This window comes from Leucoraja erinacea, chromosome 25 (assembly GCF_028641065.1).
Source record: "Leucoraja erinacea ecotype New England chromosome 25, Leri_hhj_1, whole genome shotgun sequence".
In the NCBI taxonomy this organism is placed as follows: domain Eukaryota; kingdom Metazoa; phylum Chordata; class Chondrichthyes; order Rajiformes; family Rajidae; genus Leucoraja; species Leucoraja erinaceus.
In genome coordinates, this window is record NC_073401.1 from 24,980,291 (window position 1) to 25,004,885 (window position 24,595).

Consider the following 24,595-nt stretch of genomic DNA (forward strand, 5'->3'; position numbering starts at 1 on the left):
CCGGAGACCGCGGCTTTAAGTTGTTGTAGGCCGCAGGCCGGCGGTCAAGATTTAAAGTCCCCGCCTCAGCCAGAATTTATGCAGATTAAACTGCATCTGCCCATTCACCCAACCTGTCCAAGGCACCCTGTGCATCCTCATAGCATCCTCCTCACAGTTCACACTGCCACCCAGCTTTGTGTCATCGGCAAATTTGCTAATGTTACTTTTAATCCCTTCATCCAAATCATTAATATATATTGTAAATAGCTGGAATTAGAGAGAGACTTATGGAAAAGGTTACAAATGCAAATTTGCAAAAAGGCCATAAGACATTCGAGCAGAATTAGGCCATTTAGCCCTTTGAGTCTGCTCTGCCATTAGATCATGACTGATTTATTTTTCCCTCTCAACCCCATTCTCCTTCCTTCTCCCAATAATCTTTGACGCCCTTACTAATCAAGGATCTTCAAGTGACCCCCAGTGTAAAACACTGGAATCTGGGAGTCCACCACTTGCTATATGATGAGGAATGGGTGACGTTTCGGGTCGAGGCCTAACTTCAGAGTCTGAAGAAGATCTCGACCTGAAACGTCACCCATTCCTTTTCACCAGAGATGCTTGACCCGTTGTGTTATTCCAGCATTTTGTGTGAACCAGCATCTGCAGTTCCTTCCTACATGTTTCTGTGAGGATTCATTACCTCTAACTTTGTGGATCAATCACTTTTATTAGTTGGATCTGTTCACTTTACTGAGAGAATTGCAGCTTTACCATGAGTTGATTACCAACAACGTGACTGGCCAGCATTTTCCAGTGTTGAATCCATCACTTTTATTGCAACAGTCCGTCACTAATTCTGCAGAAATTCATTAGTTTTGCTTGTTTAATTTGTAACTTCTACAGTGGGAATCCATCAATTTTACTTTGAGGGAGCATCACATGTACCATGGCAATCCATCTGTTTTATTATGTGGATCGATCTATTTCACCATGGAAATCCATCACCTTCCACTTCAGCAACTCATCGCTATTACTGGTTGAAAAAGGAAAAAAAGGGGTTAACCGTAACCCCAGTGTGTGTAGAATAGTGTTAATGTTAGGGGGGGGTCGGACACGGTGGGGCAAAGAGCCTGCTTTCGCACTGTATCTCTAAACTAAAGGAAAATATATATTCTTCGCTAACATTGAGACATAAGTATCAGCAGGCATTTTTTTTTCAAATTCTAGACACCATATATCCATTTACTCTGACAGCAAACGATTCTCACATCAGTGAAGATAATGCAGTAGTAGTGATAAAAACCCTTAGTAAAAATGAGAAATTCTTAGGTTGAAAGTAACTCATTCGATCAATAAAAGTAATTGATTCCTTTAGAAAAAGTACCGGATTTGAACATTCTATTAAAATATGGTGTGGTGGCTTGAAAATAAATTTGTCAACTCACGTCGAGTTTGTTATTATATGCGCAAGTATGCTGAAAAGTCTTGCTTGCACATCTTCACAAGCACATAGACTGACAACATATGAAAATATCAATTATACATAAATCATATATAAATTATACGTAATTTCTACAAGTGAAAAGAAAAAAACTGCAAACAACAAGACATCAGTACATTGTCAGGGTAGGTCTATGATTATGGAGATTAGTTCAAGAACCGATTTTCTAGCATTCTTTGTTCCAGAGCCTTTCTGGATTTTCCATTTTGCTGGACAAACAGGTCATGGCCTCTACAAGGAGTCCAACGGTACGAAGATGGTCTGCCTAGGCTGCTGAGGTGCTGAGATTGAAAGTTAGCTGCAGAAGTCAGCTATGGGAACGGATCTGCCGATTTCAGCCAAGCTGGAGTTCCAGAGCCCTGGATGCCGGGGGCAAATCCAACCCGTCAAGGATTGGCAAGAAAGTCCCGATGAGGTCGAGATTGGCCGTCTCACCCTTTGTGGCCTCGGCGCCACATTTTCGGGGTGACCTGTCAGGATCAAAGAAGGTGCTGGACCACCAGTTGCCTGAAAATTGTTGGTGGACCTGTAGCTGTTTTTGAACCTGATGGTGTCCCCCGGTGCCTCAGGTTTCTGCTTCTACTGCCTGATGGTAACAACTGCATCAAGCAGATGCTTTTAATGGTGGGGAGAACTGTGCCTATGATTGACAGGACTGAGTCCAGCACTCTACAGTTTCTAGTGTTGCTTTGCATTGAAATTATTTACCAGGCCATGATGCAACCAGTCAGCATACTCTACAGTGCATCCAAAGAGGTTTGTTAGGGTATTTGGTGATATGCCGAATGTCTTTAAACTTCTATGGAGGGGGAGGAACAAGCACACCTTCTTTGTGGTTACGTCTCTATGCTGAAGACGTAGGTATGATCGTCATAAACTTTTCTTTGACTGGATAGCACACAACAAAAGATTTTCATTGTACTTTGGTACATACGACAACAATAAACTAAACCAAACTTTGCCTTAAGTGGCTTGCAAATAAATTAGTAATTGTAAACTTTCCTCAATCCTACGTTTACTCAATCCTACGTTGACATTCTTAAAAGACTCTGAATGGGTGTATTTCACATTGCTTATTGTAAAAATGATTGGTTCCCACAGTAATTCTCTGGGAGACCAATGCTTTATAGTGCCGGAGTTACATAGAAACATACAAATTAGGTGCAGGAGTAGGCCATTCGGCCCTTCAAGCCTGCACCGCCATTCAATATGATCATGGCTGATCATCCAACTCAGTATCCCGTACCTGCCTTCTCTCCATACCCCCTGATCCCCTTAGCCACAAGGGCCACATCTAACTCCCTCTTAAATATAGCCAATGAACTGACCTCAACTACCCTCTGTGGCAGAGAGTTCCAGAGATTCACCACTCTCTGTGTGAAAAAAGTTCTTCTCATCTCGGTTTTAAAGGATTTCCCCCTAATCCTTAAGCTGTGACCCCTTGTCCTGGACTTCCCTAACATCGGGAACAATCTTCCTGCATCTAGCCTGTCCAACCCCTTAAGAATTTTGTAAGTTTCTATAAGATCCCCTCTCAATCTCCTAAATTCTAGAGAGTATAAACCCAGTCTATCCAGTCTTTCTTCATAAGACAGTCCTGACATCCCAGGAATCAGTCTGGTGAACCGTCTCTGCACTCCCTCTATGGCAATAATGTCCTTCTTCAGATTTGGAGACCAAAACTGTACGCAATACTCCAGGTGTGGTCTCACCAAGACCCTGTACAACTGCAGTAGAACCTCCCTGCTCCTATACTCAAATCCTTTTGCAATGAAGTTGATAAGATTTTAATGACAGTCCATCAGAAATAGATTGAGGATCTATCATTTTGAGTGTTGTAACTGCTGTTTTCACCAGATAAAATCATACTGTCCATCATAACAATATTGGGTGAGATTTTATTTCTACAATGGAAGGGATTCCGTCATACATAGTAGAATTCAATACTTTTCCTGAAGGAATCTTGAAGGACTTTTCTTGTAGCAATCCAACACTTCTATTGTGAAAGCCTATTATATTTATAGTGGGAATCCAAGATTTTTTACAGTGAGAATCCTCTGCTTTTGCTAGGAATCAAACAATTTTATTTTGAGATCCATCTCTTTTATCATGTGAACTCATTATTAATACAGTGGGAGTTCATCGTTTATTGTTCAAGTTTGTTATTATTGCAATGAGAATCCATTACATTTGTTTTTTTCTGCATTTACTAACAGTGTATGTCATGTGCAGTACAAACATTATTTTTTATTTTTACAATCCATCCATACACAACCTCCTTTCACTCAAATATAAATCTGAAAATATAAACTCGTATACAGGTGCACAACCTTTTATCCGAAAGCCTTGGGACCAGACACTTTTCGTAATTCAGAATTTTTCGGCTTTCGGAATGGAAGATTTTTAGCGTAGATTTTAACGGCTGGCTCAGTGGTAGAGTGCTCGGCTCATATCCGCAAGGTCGCGAGTTTGCGCCTCGATCCCGGCAGTTACTCGATCGCGAGTTTGAGTCTTCAATGTAGTTTTTTCTTGCAGAATAGGAGAGAATAGGGAGGGTTAGGCTGGGATCATTCTCTGCGAGATAATCTTAGTGCGGGAGACAAGTGTAGGAGAGGTGTACTGACTGTGTGGGCAGAACTTTGGAAGTGATTGCCCACCATTCTCAAAAGCCGCTGTGTCTCCCTGTCCCTCCAACTCCAGAGGAATCCGCTGCCCAATGGGCCGCTACGGCGACAAGTGGCAGTTCGCCCACAGCCCGAGCTGCGGCACCTCATCCGCAACCCGGGTTCCTCTGGAGTTGGAGCGGGGCTGGGCTAGAGTTGCTGCTGGCTATGAGTCTCTGGGATCTCCGTGCTTGCAGTGGGCTTGGGGGTCGGTGTCCCGATGAGGGGGCGCAGCTCGGGCTGTGGGCGAACTGCCACTTGTCGCTGTAGCGGCGCATCGGGGTGCGGCTTCTGGTGGTCCTGACATCTCTCAGCTCCTGTCCAGGGGGACGGCCGGAGACGTCAGGACCAACAAGAACCCGCTCCCCGATGCGCCGCTACAGCGACAAGTGGCAGTTCGCCCACAGCCCGAGCTGCGCCCCTTCATCCGCAACCCGGGTTCCTCTGTAGTTGGAGCGGGGCTGGGCTAGAGTTGCTGCTGGCTGTGAGTCTCTGTGATCTCCGTGCTTGCAGTCGGTGTCCCGTTGGTCCTGACGTCTCCGGTCACCCCTCTGGAATGGAGCTGAGACTGGGAACTGTACTGCCCTTGCCCCCTCCCTCTGCAACTGCAAACAACCCCACAGTTCCCAGTCACAGCTCCTGTACAGGGGGGTGGCCGGAGAGGCCACAGCCCGAGCTGCGCCCCCTCATCCGCAACCTCAAGACCAAGACGCACCTTGCACACCATCAGCTTCTGTCCATACGGGGAGCGTGTTCCTCTGGAATTGGAGCGGGGCTGGGCTGCTGCTGGCTGTGGGTCTCTGGGATCTCCGTGCTTGCAGTGTGCCTGGGGGCCGGTGTCCCGTTGGTCCTGACGTCTCCGGTGACTGGCACTAGCTCCGACGTGAAGACAGTGCAAAACCCCCGCGCCGATGCAATGGGCGGGGAGCTGGAGAGGGGAGGGAAGGGGTCACACACATGGCCGGGAAGCAGAGGGGTGTAGGTGGGGTGAAACTTAAGGGAGCGACAATTTGCTGCTGCCTGCCCGCCGAGTTAAAAAGTTCTCATGCAAGACTCACGATACACTGTGTATCGTGAGTCTACCGTGGGAACTTTTTAACTCAGCGGGCAGGCAGCAGCATATTGTCAATTATTAACCCTCCCGCGCAATATACCCTCACCTTCTCTTTTATGAATGGGGATTTAGTTCCCCTTTCTTTGAGGCCCGACCGGAGGTTCCGCTGTCACCTCTGCGGGCCGCCCTCGGTGAACGTTTTCAAGGACCTTTCTTCAAGGACTGAAAAAATGTCCGCTATTCGGAGCTTTTCGTTATTTGGAACTTCGGATAAAAGGTTGTGCACCTGTAGTGGAAAAGATTGTCCATGGACATAAGATTTTCTATTATTCATAAAATATGTTAAATCTTAAGTCCATAATCCTGGTGGTGTGTGATTTTGAGTTTCTGTACCTGATGGTAGCAGCATGAAGAGGCCGTAGCTCAGAGGGTGAGGATCCTTGATGATAATTGCACCTTTTTGAGGTAGCACCTCATTTAGTTTAGTTTATCTATTCAGCACAGAAACAGGCCCTTCGGCCCACCGAATCTGCGCCAACCAGCGATTCCCTTACATTAACACTATCCTATACACACGAGGGGCATGAGGTATAATTTTACCGAAGCCAATTAGGCTACAATCTTGTACATCCTTGGGAGTGTGGGAGGAAACCCGGAGTGCCCGGGGAAAGCCGTGAATCACTGTGGATTGGCTAATGATGGAATGTGGAAGGAGGATGCATGGGATGGGACGGGGCAGGTAGATTGGGTTGAGAAGAAAAATTGATTGCGGGAAGACCCGGTTCTGATACCAGATCGTGATCCATTCAGAATGTTTCACACCAATGGATAAAAGATAAATTCAGCCCTTCGAGCTAGCAATGTCTTTTGATTAAAAAAATCACTAAGTGCTGGAGTGGCTCAGCAGGTCAGGTAGCATTTCTAAAGAACATGGATATGTGACATTTCAGTTCGGGACCCTTCTTCAGATGTATCTTTTGATATAGCTCTGTTTTAGGCTTTACTTTAGACATACTGCGCAGAAACAGGCTCTTTGGCCTACCAAGTCTACACCGACCAGCGATCACCCCATACATTAACCTATACACACTAGCAACAATTTTACTACTTACCAAAGCCAATAAACATACAAATCTGCATAGCTATGGAGTGTGGGAACACCTGAAGAAACCCACGCAGTCACAGGGAGAATGTACGAACTCCATGCAGACAGCACCCGTAGTCAGGATCGAACCTGGGTCTCTGGCGCTGGAAGGCAGCAACTCTACCGCTGCGTCACCTCTACTTACTACTTTTACTTTTAAGAAACACGGCCATCATTTTGTGCAATACAAGCTCCAACAGACAGCACTTGTTCAAATGATTCAATTTGGATGTTATCTGATCTGTTATCCTTTGTTTATGGCAAGGAGAACTCCCGCTCCTCTTCAAGTATTAATGGAACTCTTCCAAACATTTTTGAAGTGAGACAGACTTTTCTTGACCTTCTGAACTAGAGGGAGGATTGCTGCCAGCTGAGTCACTACTGACACTTAAGCCAGGAATTTCTGCTGAGTCTGTGTGCAAGTAATAGTAACTTCATCTTGGACAAACCCTAGAGAACCAGCTGGGTGCAAAGCACTGAAGGTTTGCTCTGGAGGAATAAAGTCAATACATTTTTGAAATGATACCCGTAGAAATCAGAAACGCTATAAACGTATTCTTGCCAGCAAGCACTGAATACCATGATGAGGTGTAAAAGATACTGACACACATGAAAGGCTATACTTAACTGTAAAGATATAAATGGAAAATGGGAAGCTGTTCTCTGTTTGACATGTAAGAGGAACACGACTTTCTATCTGTCTACAGATGAAAGTCATATAATGGTTACTTACACAGCAGCGATAATGGGGTGGGAGATTGCAACCTTCACGTGGTCCACCCTGTTTCAATGCAATCAACCTGGCGTGCACAAACAGAAGATCAAACAGAACAAGTTGTCTTACAACTTTAGGCTGTGCATGCCATACGCAAGAAGAAGAAGAAACAGCGATAATTAGATTTGGAAATGTAATCAAGCAATGTGCATGTAAGTTACATAGAAAGGATTAGCCTACGTAATATAACCAACAAGAATGTTTAAATCACCAACTGGAGTCTGTTTAGTGTTAGTAGTTAAAGAGAGATGCAGCCCATTGAGTCCACATTAACTATCAAGCCCTCATATTAAATTAAATTGAATTGAATACATTTTATTAGGCAAGTATGTATACATACAAGGAATTTGCCTTGGTGCTTTGCTCGCAAGTAACAACACGATATACAGTAGACAATTAATAATAAAACATTATAATTTAAACACGTGAAGAATGAAATAAAATCCCAGAGCAAAAGGAGGCTACAGACCTTTGGCTGTTGAGTCTTTATACACTGACCCACTTTATTCTCTCCAGGTTCACATCAATTCTCGCCTAGATTCGACCACTCATCTACAGACGAAGGGCAGTTTAACATATTTAGGATGTAGGAGGAAACAAGGTCACACACATGCAGACGGAGAACGTATAAACTCACGGACAGCACCAGATGTCAAGATCGAACCCGGGTCACTGGAAGTGTGAGGCAGTAGCTCTTGGAGTTGGCTGACTGTGCCACCCTCTCCCCCTTTCCCCACTCTTTTTTCCCCCATTTCCTGACCTCTATTGCACCTCTAATGCATTTTTAATGTTTCCTACATTCTTTCCGAAATTGAAAACATTAATCCTAATAAGAGTCAAGAGTCAATTTAATTGTCATTTGGACCCGGAGGTCCAAACGAAATGCCGTTTCTGCAGCCATACATTACACACAAATAGACCCCAGACACAACATAATTACATTTAACATAAACATCCATCACATAGCTGTGATGGAAGGCCAAATAAACTTATCTCTCCACTGCACTCTCTCCCCCCCGATGTCAGAGTCAAAGTCATAGCCCCCGGCTGGCGATGGCGATTGTCCCGCGGCCATTAAAGCCACGCCGGGTGGTGCGAGGTTGCACACCGGGTCTTGGTGTTGGAGCCCCCGGTGTGCGCTCGCAGAGTCCGCGGCCATTCCAGCCGCGCGGGGCGGTGATGTAGGCCCCGCTCCAGGAGCTCTTCGACCCCGGAACTCGGGCGGGAGAATTCGCCGTTGCAGGAGCCCCGAAAAGCGGTCTCCCTCCAGGGACCCGCGGGCTCCTGTCGCCGCCGTCCACAGACCTGCCGTTGGAGCCTCCGACTCTCCGGTAGCAGCAGCAGCAGCAGCAGCAACAGCATCAGCAGCAGCAGCAGCGCTCCTCCACCGCTCCACCCGCTCCGGACCCGGCCAGCTCCGCGACGGCAACGGTGAGTCGGCACCTGAGTCCCCGGCTTCTTCCTGTTGGAGGCCGCTCCTCGTTGCGGCCTCAACGACAATGGAAACCCGACGAGAAAAGGTCGGGTCTCCAGTGCAGGGAGAGATTCAAAAAGTTTCCCCCCCCCCCCCCCCAACACACACACACCCCAACATAAAATAACAAAAACTACATAAAAAAACCACAGACAGAAAATAATAAAAAAAACGCGGACAGGCTGCAGAGGCCGCTGCTGGCCAGAGCCGCGCCGCCTACCGGATCTGTGGATGGATTTTAGATTTTAAGATCGAGTACTTGGTCCAAATTGTAAATAAGAAATATTAAATTTGTGGCAATAAATGAGAGAGCAGAATAGTCGAACGTCCACTTCAGTGAGAGCATGAACCATAACATTATTATTTCCTTACACATTCCTCTGTCTGAGCAAGACTGGCTTGTAAACCCACCCAGACAACTTTAACACTTGTAGTTCAAAATTGATGTGTATTTTACATGAGTAGGCCCTTCAAGTTTGCTTCACAATTCAATGAGATCTTGGTAAACTAAGATTGTTGAAACTTTGTAAACTAGAACGTCAGAGGTTCAGGGGAGACTGAATAGGTATATAAAATTATAAGAGATAGATAGGCATAGACAGTAAGTCAGAACCTTTCTCCAGAGGTGGAAATGCCCAACACTAGAGGGCATAGTTATAAGGTGAGAGGGGGAATGTTTAATGAAGATGTGTGTCGCAGGTTTTTCACACCTGTTGTGGGGCCCTGGAATGCAATGCCAAGGGAGGTGGTGGAGGCAGATACAACAGTGGCATTTAAGAGGCTTTTAGATAGGCACATGGAAGTGCAAGGAATACAGGGATATGGATCACGTACAGGCAGATAAGATTAGTTTAACTTGGCGTCGTGTTTGGCACAAAATTGTGGGCCAAAGGGCCCGTTCCTGTACTGTACCATCCTATGTTCTATATGAACACAACACTAGTTCAGATTTTGTAAGTAGTTTCTCTACAGGTCCTTCAAGCAGGTCTTGCATCAGAATCAAATCTTGAGGCATAAGCTCTAGTGTAGAGAGCTACGACAACCAAGATGAGGGTTTGTTTATCTGAGTTTATTATTGTCATGCGTACAAAGGTACAGTGAAAAGCTTTTTGTTGCGAGCTCTCCAGTCAGTGAAAAATCTATACATGATTACAATCAAGGTGTCCACAGTGTACAGATACAGGATAAAGGGAATAATGTTTAGTGCAAAATAAAGTCCAATTAAATACAGTTCAAAGGCCTCCAAAGGGGTAGATAGGAGTTCAGGACCGCTCTCTAGTTGGTGATAGGCCGGTTCAGTTGCCTGATAACAGCTCGGAAGAAACTATCCCTGAATCTGGTGGCGTGCATTTTCACACTTCTGTTCCTCTTGCCTGATAGGGAGGGGCTTGAACCAATCATCAGTTTTGATGCTGCCATTTGATGCGTTGAGAAAAAAATACAAATACCTTTATTACCCAATGTGAAACAATAAAAATGAAAAATCACAATGACTGCAAAAATTCAAAACATCATCATTTTAATTTTTAAGATTAAAATTCACGTGATAAAACAGAGAAGGAAGTCTGATGAGGGGGGGGGGGGGTCTGAAGAAGGGTTTTGGCCCGAAACGTTACCTATTTCCTTCGCTTCATAGATGCTGCTGCACCCGCTGAGTTTCTCCAGCATTTTTGTGTACCAGTCTGATGAAGGGTATCGACCCGAAACGTCACCCATTCCTTCTCTCCAAAGATGCTGCCTGTCCCACTGAGTTACTCCAGCTTTTTGGGTCTATCTTCAGAGAAGAAAGTAATGTATCAAGTGTCCATAAATATATCGTAATATTACTATTGTTCCAATTAATGCAGCCCTGGATACTTTGGAGGGAAAAATCTTTTAAAATTCTTGACACCAAGGAAACTCAAATTAAATCCATGTCCCCTTGCACCTGCAAGGAAGCCAGAAAATGATAGCTGAACAATGTCAAACTGCTGTGCAAGGACAGCATCCAGGTGAGCATATTCATTGATTTCTCGGTGTATGCTTTTTGCAAGCTCAAAAAGGCAACTGGTGGAAAGGAAGACACGGTTAAAGAAGAAGGAAGATGTTTCAGAGGCACCCGTGTGTAATATCTCATCAGGCCAAAAGCAATAGGGACGGAGGGACTGTGGGAATGGAACAAAGTCCTTGCGGAGTCCTTACAGTAAAGTTATTTACTGTATGACTTTTAACTGGGTATGTATTCATTAGGAACAATATTGCATTAGGAACAATACTTCAGGACAAGGGATCACAGCTCAAGGATAAGGGGGAAATCCTTTAAAACCGAGATGAGAAGAACTTTTTTCACACAGAGCGTGGTGAATCTCTGGAACTCTGCCACAGAGGGTAGTTGAGGCCAGTTCATTGGCTATATTTAAAGGGAGTTAGATGTGGCCCTTGTGGCTAAGGGGATCAGGGGGTATGGAGAGAAGGCAGGTACGGGATACTGAGTTGGATGATCAGCCATGATCATATTGAATGGCGGTGCAGGCTCGAAGGGCCGAATGGCCTACTCCTGCACCTAATTTCTATGTTTCTATGTATTAGTAACATTGAATTTCCCCCTCCCTTTCCACCTACATTCCTTCTTCTGACTTCACAATTTGCAACCCGTCAATCCTTATTTTACATATGTTGTCTCTCCATCTCTGGCCTTTGTCCAAACATCAGCCTGTAACCTCCCCCCACCCCACGCACTTGTATCTCACAACTTATCATTAGTCAGGCTTTGTCCTGCCCCTGCTTTTTTTCTAGCCTTCTTCCCCCCTCCCCCCCCACAATCAGTCTAAAAAAAGGGTTCCGAATCAAAACGTCACCTATCCATGTTCTTCAGAGTTCCTGCTTAACCCACCAAGTTACTCCAGCAATCAGTGTCTTCTCTTCTAAAAAATAAAGCTGCACTAAAATATCTCATTCAATTTTCATGACCTCCAATTCTAAATCATCGATGCCAGCTTCATAACACGAGTGCAATCTTGGCAGCATTACATGGTGTTATCAATCCTCTTTATTGGCCTGGGTTAAACAGAGGCTAAACTTAGCAATATCTGCTTGGTAATTGCTTAAAATAAATTGAGATTCAAAAAATTGTTCTAAAATATCAACCTGAAGGACAATCCATGTTAACAGGATTGCCCATTACCTGGCTAGTTAGTGTTCTCTTAGTCTCTGCCAATTGTTTTTGTGTTTTTAAATATTCATCCCTCTGCCTAGCAAACCCTCTCTTTGCCTCTGAATTGAAATGTATGACAGTACAATAGGTAGTGCTGCTGCCTCACAGCACCAGAGACCCAGTTCTATCGTGACCTTGGGTGCTGTCTATGTGGAGTTTGCATGTTTTCCTTATGATCATGTGGCTTTCCTCCACGTGCTCTAGTTTCCTCCCAAGTGTGCCTCCCATGTCCCCAAAGATATGTGGGTGTATAGGCTAATCGGCTTCTGTAAATTGCGCCATGCGTGTAGGGAGTGGAAGAGAAAGCGGGATAACATAGAACTAGCATGAATGGTTGATCAATGGTCGGCATGGACTCGCTGGGCCAAAGTACTGAATCTCTAGGCTCAAAAATTCTCCTTCTTGATGGATCTAGCTTTACCTCATTCACGCTGGAGACTTCCAGTACCATTTATTGTATCAGGACCAACCAGTAAACTCAAAATCTTCGACCATGATTTTATACACCGCAAACAGTGCCTTTCCTGTCAACTAAAATAGACAATCCACTTAAAGGCAGCGCAATTGAGACCTTATTTACACTCAAGCTGTTCTAAAAAATTACACCTCTATCAGAAAATGCAGATAGTTACCCCACCAGCAACCAATACTATATTATTAAAATTAATAGCAGTAAAGGTTTCTTCCGTATTTGAATCATGGCTAACAACTGAGTCATCTATTCTTTTTCATCAGAACTGATATTTACTCTTCAAGCACCCCTCGTCCTCTCATGAAGTCAGCACTTTGTCTGATGTTGTCTGATGCTTGTTAAGTTGTTTTGGAGGTTAGTTTGCTAGATACCCAGCTACCTAAATAGTGAGAGGCAACTGCGAGTAAGTATTTTGGTCAGAGAAAACCAAACGAAAAACAATTTAGTTTTTGTTTTTAAATTAAACCATTAAAATTGGCATCTAAAACCTTAAAACCCAAGGTCTTAAAATCCACCATTAAAATCGTAGCTGGCTTTTTGGACAGTTGATTAAAATATCAAAATTGATATTAAAATGTCAGTGGTCTGCCTACGTATGCACAAGTGTTCAAATACTCGCTTCACTCTTCCTCCCCACTGCTTATCAGAGGTTGCTGAGCAGACTTAAGAGTAAAAGGTATCTTTGCTAGGATACCTTGGAAAGATGCTGCCTCACCCTCTGAGTTTCTCCAGCATTTTTGTCTACCTTCGATTTTCCAGCATCTGCAGTCCCTTCTTAAACATTTTGTCTACTCCACTGCGAAATCTCCTCAAGGTATGTCTACTTTGAAGAAGTTCTCCTCCTCCCTCCAAAGACAGTTTAACAACCACCTCTCTCACTGCCTCCCCCCCTCTGTGCTTCCCCCTTCCCTCCAACTCTATGACCACATCCTAACCCAGACCCGGTACCACAGCCACGTATGCTTTCTTGGGACTTGCCTGCGCCTCCATCTTGTACCTCATGGTTTCCAGCTCCAGTTCCCTACCTCCCAGTTCGGACCCAGCTCGGACTATAGATACCGACTGGCTATCTGCCGCCATACACGGCAATTTTCCTTCCGTATATATAAGATGCTGCCTCACCCACTGAGTTTCTCCAGCATTTTTGTCTACCTTTGGTCGGATAATGTCATGCTCATTAATTTGTGTTCTTGAGGTACTGCCAACTCAGATTGTTTGAACACAAACAAAACACAAAGTGCTGGAGGAACTCAGCGGGTCACACTGCATCTGTGGAGGGGATAGACAAGTGAGGTTTCGGGTCTGGATCCTTCTTCAGACTGAAACATAACCTGCCAACAGTAAATGCAACTCTCTGTGGTGACCCTGCAGAGTCCCTGTGGCATTGCCTTTTCTCCAGAAATAAACGCTAAATGGAACAGAACACCTTACTCACGAAAACACTAACTGATATTCCACCAGGTGGCGATGGCAGCCTCACCTGTCTGTCTGTCTTTTCGTCTTTTTTGTTATTTTTAGTGTGTTTTTAAAAGTTTGTGTTCATGTTCTCTGGTTTATTTTATGTGGGGGATGGGGGAGGGGGTCGGGGAAAACTTTTTTTCAATCTCTTACCTTGCCGGAGATGCGATTGTTTTCCGGATCGTATCTCCAGTCACTCTGCGGCCTAACATCTTGGAGTTGGCAGCCTTGTTCGAGCCCCACCGCAGGGCCGTGGACTTACCATCGGAGCCTGCGACCCCTTGCCTGGGATCGCGCTCCAACCGCGGCCTGCGGATTCCGATATCGAGGAGCTCACTGTCTTGGGTAGAGACTGATGTCGGGAAGCTCCAAAGTCGCAGATGGTTTGACCAGCCCCTCCAGGGGTCTGATCGCCTGGCGCAGGTAGCTGAGATCCCCCCCCCATTGCGGGAGTTTGATCACCCCGACGTGGAGGGCCTGACCGCCTGCTACGGGAGCCAAGATCACCCTGACAACGGAAGGCTCGAGGCCCCCGACTGGGAGAACAAAGGGAGAACAAAGAGAAGATTTGAACTTATTTTTCACCTTCCATCACAGTGAGGAATGTGGAGGAGTCACTCTGGTGGATGTTTATGTTAAAATGTATTTTGTGTGTCTTGTTGCTTTTTATTAGCAAAACTGTATGGCAAATCAAATTCCTCGTACGTTGCAAAACGTACTTGGCTAATAAAGGATGATTATGATGATGATGATGATGATATTCCTTTGCTAATATCCTGGGCCAGCGCGGTGGCGCAGTGATGGAGTTGCTGCCTTGCAGCACCAGAGACCCAAGTTCGATCCTGACTACGGGTATTGTCTGTATGGAGTTTGAACGTTCTCCCTGTGAACATGTGTGTTTTCTCCCGGTGCTCCGGTTTTCTTCCACACTCCAAAGATGTACAGGTTTATAGGTTAATTGGTTTCAGTCAAAATTGTAAATTGTTCCTAATGTGTAGGATAGTGCTAGTGAACGGGAATCCCTGGTTGGCTCGAATTTGTTGCGCCGAAGGGCCTGTTTCCATGCTGCATCTCTAAATTAAACTAAGCCGATGCCCAAGTGGTGGAACCGCACAGATATGAAGTCATAGTTCACCACGACTTTCAATAGTAATCAGCATCCTGTTCGTTGGGGGATGAATAACGTCCACACATCCTTGCCTTTTCGCTGATTACTTCCTCCCAGTGACCCCAAGATGTAGAATCTAACCACAAGAGGAAATATCTTCACCGTGTCAAATGTCCTCAGGATCACGTATCTTTCAGTCAAGTCTCATAACTTCATAAAGTTCATAAATCACTGGAGCAGAATTATGTCATTCAGCCCATCGAGTTCCCTCCACCATTCAATCTTTCCCTCTCAACCCCATTCTCCTGCCTTCTCACCATAACCTTTGACACCCTTGCTAATCAAGAATCTGTCAATCCCCACTTTAAAAATAGCGACAGACCTGCCCTCTGCAGCCATCTGTGGCAATTAATTCTGCAGATTCCCCACCCTCTGACTAAAGAAATTCCTCCTCATCTCCTATCTAATGGTACGTCCTCTAATTCTGAGGCTGTGCCCTTGTAGACGCTCCCACTGGTGGAAACACCCTCACCACATCCACTCTGTCCAGGCCTGTCATTATTATGGCAAGTTTCAATGTGGTCTCCCCTCATCCTTCTAAACTACTGTGAGTACAGGCCTAGTGCCATCAAAGGTTCGTCCTCCTCTCAGTCTTGTAAACTACAGATGTCAGTCTGGTAAACCTCTGAACAGCAGAAAAAAATCATTAGTATCCTTCCTTAAACAAGGAGAACAATAGTGTTGCAGTACTCCAAATATGGTCTCACCAATGTCCGACATATCTGAAGCAAAGCATTCCTACCTTTTTAATCAATTCCCTTAACAAAAGAGGATAATATTCTGCAAAAAAAAAAACTGCTGGAGGTACTCCATGAAGCATCCATGGAGCGAAATGGACCGTCAACGTTTTTAGATTGAGACATTGAGTTCCTGCCTTACAGCGCTAAAGACCAGTGTTAGATCCTGACTACGGGTGCTGTCTGTACGGAGTTTGTACATTCTCCCCATGACATGCGTGCATTTTCTCTGGGATCTCCGGATGCCTCCCATACTCCAATGACGTTTGAAGGTTAATTGGCTTAGTATAATTGTGAATTATCCCCAGTGTGTGTGGGAACCAATGGTCGGCGTGGACTTGGTGGGCCAAAGAGCCTGCGTTGTATCTCTAAATTAAACTGAAACAGAAAGAAAGGTCCATTTATGTCTCTTCACCTTTTCCAGTTAGTCATCTGATCTTCTATTCAGCTAATATGTTACCATCTACACCATGAGCTTTATTTTCCATAAAGCCTTTGATGTAGCACGCTATGAAATGCCTCTGGACAGATAAGCACAGTACAGGTTTTCTGCAAATTTAACTAAATACTGTCAAAATATTTTAAAAAAATAGAAATACACAAAAGATCAGATATGGTGAGACACAGAGGAATTATATACAAATGTGCCATCGGTACGTTTTTTCAGATTTCCTGAAAGGAGTTGTGGGGTTGGTGGTGGTGTGTGGAGCAGCAGAAAGATTTCTGTAAGTAAATGAGTGTGAATAATTCTATGATTTACAAGAATACATTTTGATCTTTCAGACCCGAAAACACTTGGGAAACCGACTAACAAGTGTTAAAAATAGAAGCGATGTTACAAGAAGGCAAAGGACCACTAAAATAGGAACATATCCACATTACAACAGGACGTGCTGGAAATCTTAAGGCATATAAGGCTGGATAAATCCTAGGGCCTGATCAAGTGTTTCCTCGGACATTGTATGAAGCTTGGGAAGAAATTGCAGAAGCTCTAGTGGAGATATTAGCATTATCATTAGACAGAGTGGGAGTAGCAGAAGACTGGAGGGTTTCTAATCTTGTGTGTTTATTTAAAATGAACTTATTTAAGTGAGCCTAATCAGTCAGGGATTGTCTACAGGAGTTGGGACATCATAGAACTGCCCATGTTATTGGCAAGACCACATTTGGAGTACTGTGTGCAGTTTTGGTCGCTGAGCAGTAGCAAAGTGCAAAAAAAGACTTAGAAGGATGTTACCAGTTGTTGAGGGCTTGAGTTATAAAACGAGGCTGCAGAGGCTGCGGCTGTTTTGTAGGAGGCTGAAGAGCGACCTTATAGAGGTTTATAAAATCACAAGGGACGTACAGAAGGTGAATTAATGGTCACAGTCTTTTTCCCCCAGAATGGGGGAATTTAATACTTAAAGGCATAGATTTAAGGTAAGAGGGGACAGATTTAAAAAGGAGACAAGGGGCTTTTACCACACAGTGGTATATGGATGGGTATATGGAACAAGGTGATAGATGAAGCTTTAGAGGCAGGTACCTTTACAATATTTAAAAGACAGTTGGACAGGTATAGGAAAGGTTTGTGAGGACAAATGCAGGCAAATGGGACTAACTCAAGTAGACTTCTTGGTCAGCATGGACTATTTGTGCTGAAGTGTCTGTGACTTTGAAAAGGCTTTAAGAGTCGGCCCAACTACAGTGCATAGTTTGGTAGCAATATTCTGTCTCTGTTAAAACCAAAAGGGGATGGGTTCAAGGCCGATTAAGTTGCCGTTTCCCATTTCTAACTTTTTGTTTACCAAGGCCTGCTCTGCTCTCTTAGGCAGATGTAAAAGAGGCAAAGGCTCTATTTAAATGGGAGGACTGGAGTCTGTCCAAGTTCATCATAGATTGCTAATCCTTCAGTCATCTGCAATTGAACAAGTTATCTGGTCATTAGTCATTGCTATTTCTGGGGTACTTTTTCTACTTTCAAAATGTTCTGTTTGTTGTGTTTCCTACATAACAACAATGATTATGTTTCCAAAGTATTATATATTTCTGTAGATACAAGGATAGACACAAAATGCTGGAGTAACTCAGCGGGGCAGGCAGCATCTCGGGAGAGAAGGAATGAGTGATGTTTGGGACCGAGACCCTTCTTCAGAATGAAAGTCACAGGAAAGAGAAACAAGAGATATAGACGATGCTGTAGAGAGATATAGAACAAATGAAAGCAATGCAAAAAAGTAACAATGATAAAGGAAACAGGCCATTGTTAGCTGTTTGCTGGGTGATAACGAAAAGCTGGTGTGATTTGGGGGGGGGGGGGGGAGAGAGAGTAAATGAAGGGGTTACTTGAAGTTAGAGAAATCAATATTCATACTCCTGAGATGTAAGCAAAATGAGGTGCTGTTCCTCTGGCCATTTCCCCACAGTTAAAGAGTGCTACGTTTATCAAGTAGACTTGTTTTTGTAGTCTTTTATTATTGGTCTTGCAGAATTCCGTGTGATTTATGTATAAATTATGTTTTTGTGTGCTTGTTTAAGTCTGTGTGCCTGTGTCTGAAGAAGGGTCCTGACCCATCACCCATCCTTTTTCTCCAGAGATGCTGTTTGACCCGCCGAGTTACTCCAGCACTGTATGTCCATCTTTGGTATGAACCAACATCGGCAGTTCCTTGATTCTAAATAAAATGTTAAAATGTTTTAGAAGTACATTAAGAGAGAAAGAATAACTAAGCTTGGAGTAGCAAGATGGCAGCTAATAGAGCTGTTGTCACACCAAATCTAGTGACCTGGGTTCATTCCTGACTTCCAGTGTTGTATGCGTAGAGTGTGCACTGTCCCTGTGACTGCATGGGTTTTTGAGAGTCAAGAGTATTTTATTGTCATATGTCTCTGGTAGAACAATGACGTTTTTACTTGCAGCAGCACAACAGAAAATTATGTAAACATAGTACTCTGTAAACAATATGAGAAAATTTTCAGTGTGTATACATAAAATCAAACAATAATAGTGCAAAAAGACAAAACCAATGCCCCCAAGTCTATGTAGTTCAGCTTATCTGGAGGTTTAATGTTTAATAGCCTGGTTGTAGGGAAGAAGCTGTTCCTTAACCTGAACGTTACAGTTTTCAGGCTCCTGTATCTTCTTCCTGATATCCAAATTCTCCAGTTTCTTATGTGATGGTAGGTTTATGTGCCTCAGTAACTTCCTCTTTATTTTGAGGTAAGTGGTAGAAGCTGGAGCTCGGGGTTTTAAAGCAGAACCTCTGTTGATGCACACATTTACATGTGCACAGGAGCACTTCTGTTTCTGACACATAACATCTGTCTTATGCAAAGGTCTGTGAGACGTAACTCTTACATTAGTCGTGGACCAGTTGCAGCGCAACGGATGAAGTGCTTGGAGAGGGACCAGCTTGTAATCTTTCAGCCTGTACGGCCCAATCTATCTTCTTTATTATTTTCTTTACTCTTCTTTATTAGTTGATAGACTTTGGTAAAGATTGTAAAATGTCCCTCGTGTGCGGGATAGTGCTAGTGTACAGGGATCGTTCGTCGGTGTGAGCTCGGTGGGCCTGTTTCCGCACTGTATATCTAAACTAAACTTTGAACCGATTACCATCTTCTTCTTCTTGCGTATGGCATGCACAGCCTAAAGTTGTAGGACAACTTGTTCTATTTGATCTTATTTGATTCTGTACACCGGGTTGATTGCATTCGTCGAAACAGGGCGGACCACGTGAAGGTTGCAGTCTTCCACCCCACCGATTATCTAAGGCCCCACAAAACCACTTTCCACCTGACAAATAGGCAATCTAACCACCAGATTGTCACCAATTTAGAGATTGCTGCTGGTGGAATCAATGAATGAACAGCTAACACATTACGCCAGCTTTCTTCCGTATGTTATTTTAACAGAGATCAAGTTAACACCTGTTAAAATTTTACAAAGTAATGATATAAAAAACATGTTCAGCTTTTGTCTGTTATCGATTATCACCAAAGATAATTCATTAGCTCAGTGCTGTTTGAACCTTGTATGGTTCCATCAACAATGTGCTTACAATTTTATCTATATCTATAAATTCAATATGTCAATGCACATATTTATCAGAGAAATTGATAATCTTATATATGCTTGTAGAAAATAATTAGTAATTAATCATTTAAACATTTTTTTTGGATGTGGAAATTGTTAGAATAGCCAGCATAGTAACTGGCCAAAGGGCCCGTTTCCATGCTGTATCTCTAAACTAAATTAAACTCTCATCCTTGCCTTATATTAGCTCAACTGCTGTTGAAATCACCCATGCAGGCCACAGCTTCATCCTGAACTGACTATTCCAATGCATAACTGGTCGTTCTCACATGTCTGTACAATGTTCCACTGATTAACCACCTAAGCATTGGAACATTATTCTATTTATAGCTTTAATTAGTCTTTTGTTGTCCTTCCAAATCCCTGGAAATGCATCTTTGACAGAAACATCCTCGAACTGGGTGATTTAATTAACAACCTTGAGTAAGAGCTGTTCAGCAAAATACTTATTCCTGCTGTGACTCTCATCAGCACCAGGAATGATCACCACAACAGTCGGTTGTGGATGATGCTGAGGGACCAGTGTGTCGCGTTGAAATCACTTAAGGATTTTTATTATAAAGAACACCTAACTAATAGACTCCCAGAGGGGATGAACCAGCCTTTTCTAAACAAACACTTAATGAAAACCACTGGTTTGAGTGGAACTTGCTTGACATCCCACCGGGGAAATTATGGAGGGAGGGGCATAAAATATTATTAGAAGAAACCACAGCATTGGATTCGGAGAACACTAATTAAATATTTCAGAATCAGTGCTTCTATTAGGATAATAGTCCAGCAGTATCATGCATTGGAGCAATAGCATGCTTGGGATCGAAAATTTAGATCCAACATCCTCGTTTTATGTAAGACCCATTGAGATGCTACTTTGTATTGCACAGATATTGCCGTTGTAGAATATAAATTGGCAGTGATGGAGGAGGAGAGGGTGGATAGAAAGGGTCATTTACAGAATTCTAAAAACAGGTGCTGAACAGTTGAAAATCGGCTTAATCCACAGTACAGCAATATAGTATCCATTTCTGGGTGTCTAAGTACTCACCAGGAAATTCAACCCTGATATTTTGGCAGGATTTTTGTTTGTGCTGGTATCTTTATCCCCACAGCTTTTCCAAATGCAGCATCACAAATAATGCACATGCAATATTAATCTCCAACATGATCTCTAAACTCATTAGGTTTAAATAATCAACATGAAGGGCCTCCACCCAAAAAGTCACCAATTCCTTCTCTCCAGAGTTGCTACATGAGTTACTCCAGCATTTTGTGTCTATCTTTGATTTAAACCAGCATCTGCAGTTCTTTCCTGCAGGTTAAAATAATGGCAGTTCTTATTTACTTGCAGAACAACAAGCTTTTGGCAGTCTGAAGGGTTGTTATTTGGTGTTGTCTGCAAACATATGAACCAATTCATGTGCACCATATGGGATGATTTGACCAGATAGCGTGCAAACAAACCTTTTCACTGTATTTCAGGATATGTGACAATTATAAACCAAAACCAAACTCTACATTTACTAGTTCCCCTCTAACTCCGTTTGCTACTTCCTCAAAGAATTATAGCAAATTTGTCAAATAAAATGTATCTGTCATAAAGTTAAACCTATTGTGTTATGATTTTCTATATGTCCTTAATAATGGATTCCATCATTGACTGAGTACAACCAATGCATTCACTAACTCTGCAGCCAGTTACATTAAGTGTCAATTATGCAGGCCAGGAGGCCCAGGCCATTGACCCCAATTATTTTAGCTAGTAATTTTCTCCTCATTCCCCAATTGTTTGAATTTTGTTCCCAATAGCCTCTCACAGCATCAACAAAGCAAACAGAGATAAAATGTAATCAGGGAAAGCCAGACTGGTCAGAGAACTGGGAGGAGGAGGGATGAAGAGAGGGAGAGCAAGGTTACTTGAAGTTAGAGAAGTCAAAACCATAACGCTGTTTCATAAGCTGCCCAAGCAAAATGTAAGGTGTTCCTCTAATTTGCGCTGGGCCTCACTCTGACAATGGATGTGTCCCAGGGTAGAAAGGTCAATGTGGGAATTGGAGGGGAGTTAAAGTGTTTAGCAACTGGGAGATCTTGTTTAGATGGACTGAGCAGAAGTGTTCAGCGAAACGATTGCCTAGCCTGCGCTTGGCCCTACCTCGTACGAGAGTTCCGTATCATCTGGTAAATATCCTCTGCAAACTCTCCAAAGGCTCCATATCCTTCCTGAAATGGGGTGATCAGAACTGCACACAATGCTCTGAATGCAGCCTAACAAAAGCCCTGGAAAGCTGCTTCATGAAATCTTGACTCATATACTGAAAGCCTCGACCAATGAAGGCAAGCATATCATATGGTTTCATAATCTATTATTATTATTGGGATATTTTTTATGTCTTGTACTAAGACTGATCCAAAATAATTATTACAAATATCTGACATTTCTCTCTATCTCCTATTTAATTCTCCATGTTCACCTGCCACTTCAGCTACTCTCTTAGAAACATAGAAACATAGAAATTAGGTGCAGGAGTAGGCCATTCGGCCCTTCGAGCCTGCACCACCATTCAATATGATCATGGCTGATCATCCAACTCAGTATCCCGTACCTGCCTTCTCTCCATACCCTCTGATCCCCTTAGCCACAAGGGCCACATCTAACTCCCTCTTAAATATAGCCAATGAACTGGCCTCGACTTCCCTCTGTGGCAGAGAGTTCCAAAGTTTCACCACTCTCTGTGTGAAAAAAGTTCTTCTCATCTCGGTTGTAAAGGATTTCCCCCTTATCCTTAAGCTGTGACCCCTTGTCCTGGACTTCCCCAACATCGGGAGCAATCTTCCTGCATCTAGCCTGTCCAACCTCTTAAACATTTTGTAAGTTTCTATAAGATCCCCTCTCAATCTCCTAAATTCTAGAGAGTATAAACCAAGTCTATCCAGTCTTTCTTCATAAGACAGTCCTGACATCCCAGGAATCAGTCTGGTGAACCTTCTCTGCACTCCCTCTATGGCAATAATGTTCTTCCTCAGATTTGGAGACCAAAACTGTACGCAATCCTCCAGGTGTGGTCTCACCAAGACCCTGTACAACTGCAGTAGAACCTCCCTGCTCCTATACTCAAATCCTTTTGCTATGAAAGCTAACATACCATTCGCTTTCTTCACTGCCTGCTGCACCTGCATGCCTACTTTCAATGACTGGTGTACCATGACACCCAGGTCTCGCTGCATCTCCCCTTTTCCTAGTCGGCCACCATTTAGATAATAGATTGTTATATATTGACGAGCCAAAAGAGTAAAGGTTAAGAGTAAAATAAATAATTATTTAACATTTCTGCCATTTCTCTCTTTCTCGTATTTAAATCTTCACGTTCATCCAACATTTTAGCTACTCTCTTGCTTGTTATATATTCTTGAGCCTGCATAGTAAAGGTTAAGAGTAAAATGAATAATCATTACAGAAGGTTGATCCAAGATAATTATTTAAAATTTCTGCCATTTCTCTTTCTTATAACTAATTCTCCACACGCATCCACCACTTTGGCTACTCTCTTGCTTGTTATAATATTGAAGAGCCAAAAGAGTAAAGGTTAAGAGTAAAATGAATAAGTGTCATCACCACAGAAGACTGATCTAAAATTATTTAAAATTTCTGTAATTTTCCTTTCAACTAATTCTCCACATACGTCCACCACTTTAGCTACTTTCTTGCTTGATGAGCCAAAGAGTAAAGACTAAGAGTAAAATGAATAAGATTAATCATTACAGAAGACTGATCCAATCTAATTATTCTGTCACTTCTCTTTCTCATAACTAACTTTCTAGTCATCCTCCACTTTAGCTACTCTCGTGTTTGTTATATATTCTTGAGCCAATAGAGTAAAAGTTAAGAGTAAAATGAAGAAGAATAATCACCACAGAAGACTGATCCAAAATAAGTATTTACCATTTCTGTCATTTCCCCCTTTCTTGCAACACATTCTCCACATACTCTAGCTACTTTCTTGCTTGACGAGCCAAAGAGTAAAGATTAAGAGTAAAATGAATAAGAATAATCAATACAGAAGATCGATCCAAAGTAATTTTAAAAAAAAATCTGTCATTTCTCTCTTTCTTGAAGCAATACAATACAATACGGTTTTATTCGTCACATTGCACATAGAGTGCTAGTGGAATGAATGTGCCATTATCTGATTCTCCACAACTTTAGCTACTCTCGTGCTTGTTGTATATCCTTTAGCCAGTAGAGTAAAAGTTAAGAGTAAAATGAAGAAGAAGAATCACCACAGAAGACTGATCCAAAAGAATTATTTACCATTTCTGTCATTTCCCCCTTTCTTGAAACGAATTATCCACATACTTTAGCTACTCTCGTGCTTGTTGTATATCCTTGAGCCAGTAGAGTAAAAGTTAAGAGTAAAATGAATAAGAAGAATCATTGCAGAAGACCAATCCAAAGTAATTTTTTTAAAAATCTGTCATTTCTCTCTTTCTTGTAACTGATTCTCCACAACTTTAGCTACTCTCGTGCTTGTTGTATATCCTTTAGCCAGTAGAGTAAAAGTTAAGAGTAAAATGAAGAAGAATAATCACCACAGAAGACTGATCCAAAAGAATTATTTACCATTTCTGTCATTTCCCCCTTTCTTGAAACGAATTCTCCACATACTTTAGCTACTCTCGTGCTTGTTGTATATCCTTGAGCCAGCAGAGTAAAAGTTAAGAGTAAAATGAAGAAGAAGAATCAGCACAGAGGGAGGTAGGCAGGTACTTGTGTTGGGAAGATGCAAAGTGCCAGATGCCCTGTGCAACCAGCAGGTCCCCACTGCCTATCTTGCTCTGCGCCGAGCCGGGATCGGCGTCTGATTGGGCGAGAGTGACCCCTCGGCGACCCCAGCGCCGCCTCTC

General features: G+C 43.1%; 1 long non-coding RNA gene across 1 annotated transcript; it reads right to left on the minus strand.

The window, feature by feature from the left end:
• Positions 1-8,829: 8,829 nt before the first annotated feature.
• Positions 8,830-24,466, minus strand: LOC129709136 (uncharacterized). The gene is made up of 3 exons (XR_008725465.1): positions 24,003-24,466; positions 10,210-10,367; positions 8,830-10,005 (listed from the first exon to the last, which is right to left on the minus strand). It is a non-coding gene; the product is annotated as an uncharacterized LOC129709136 (long non-coding RNA).
• Positions 24,467-24,595: the final 129 nt, after the last annotated feature.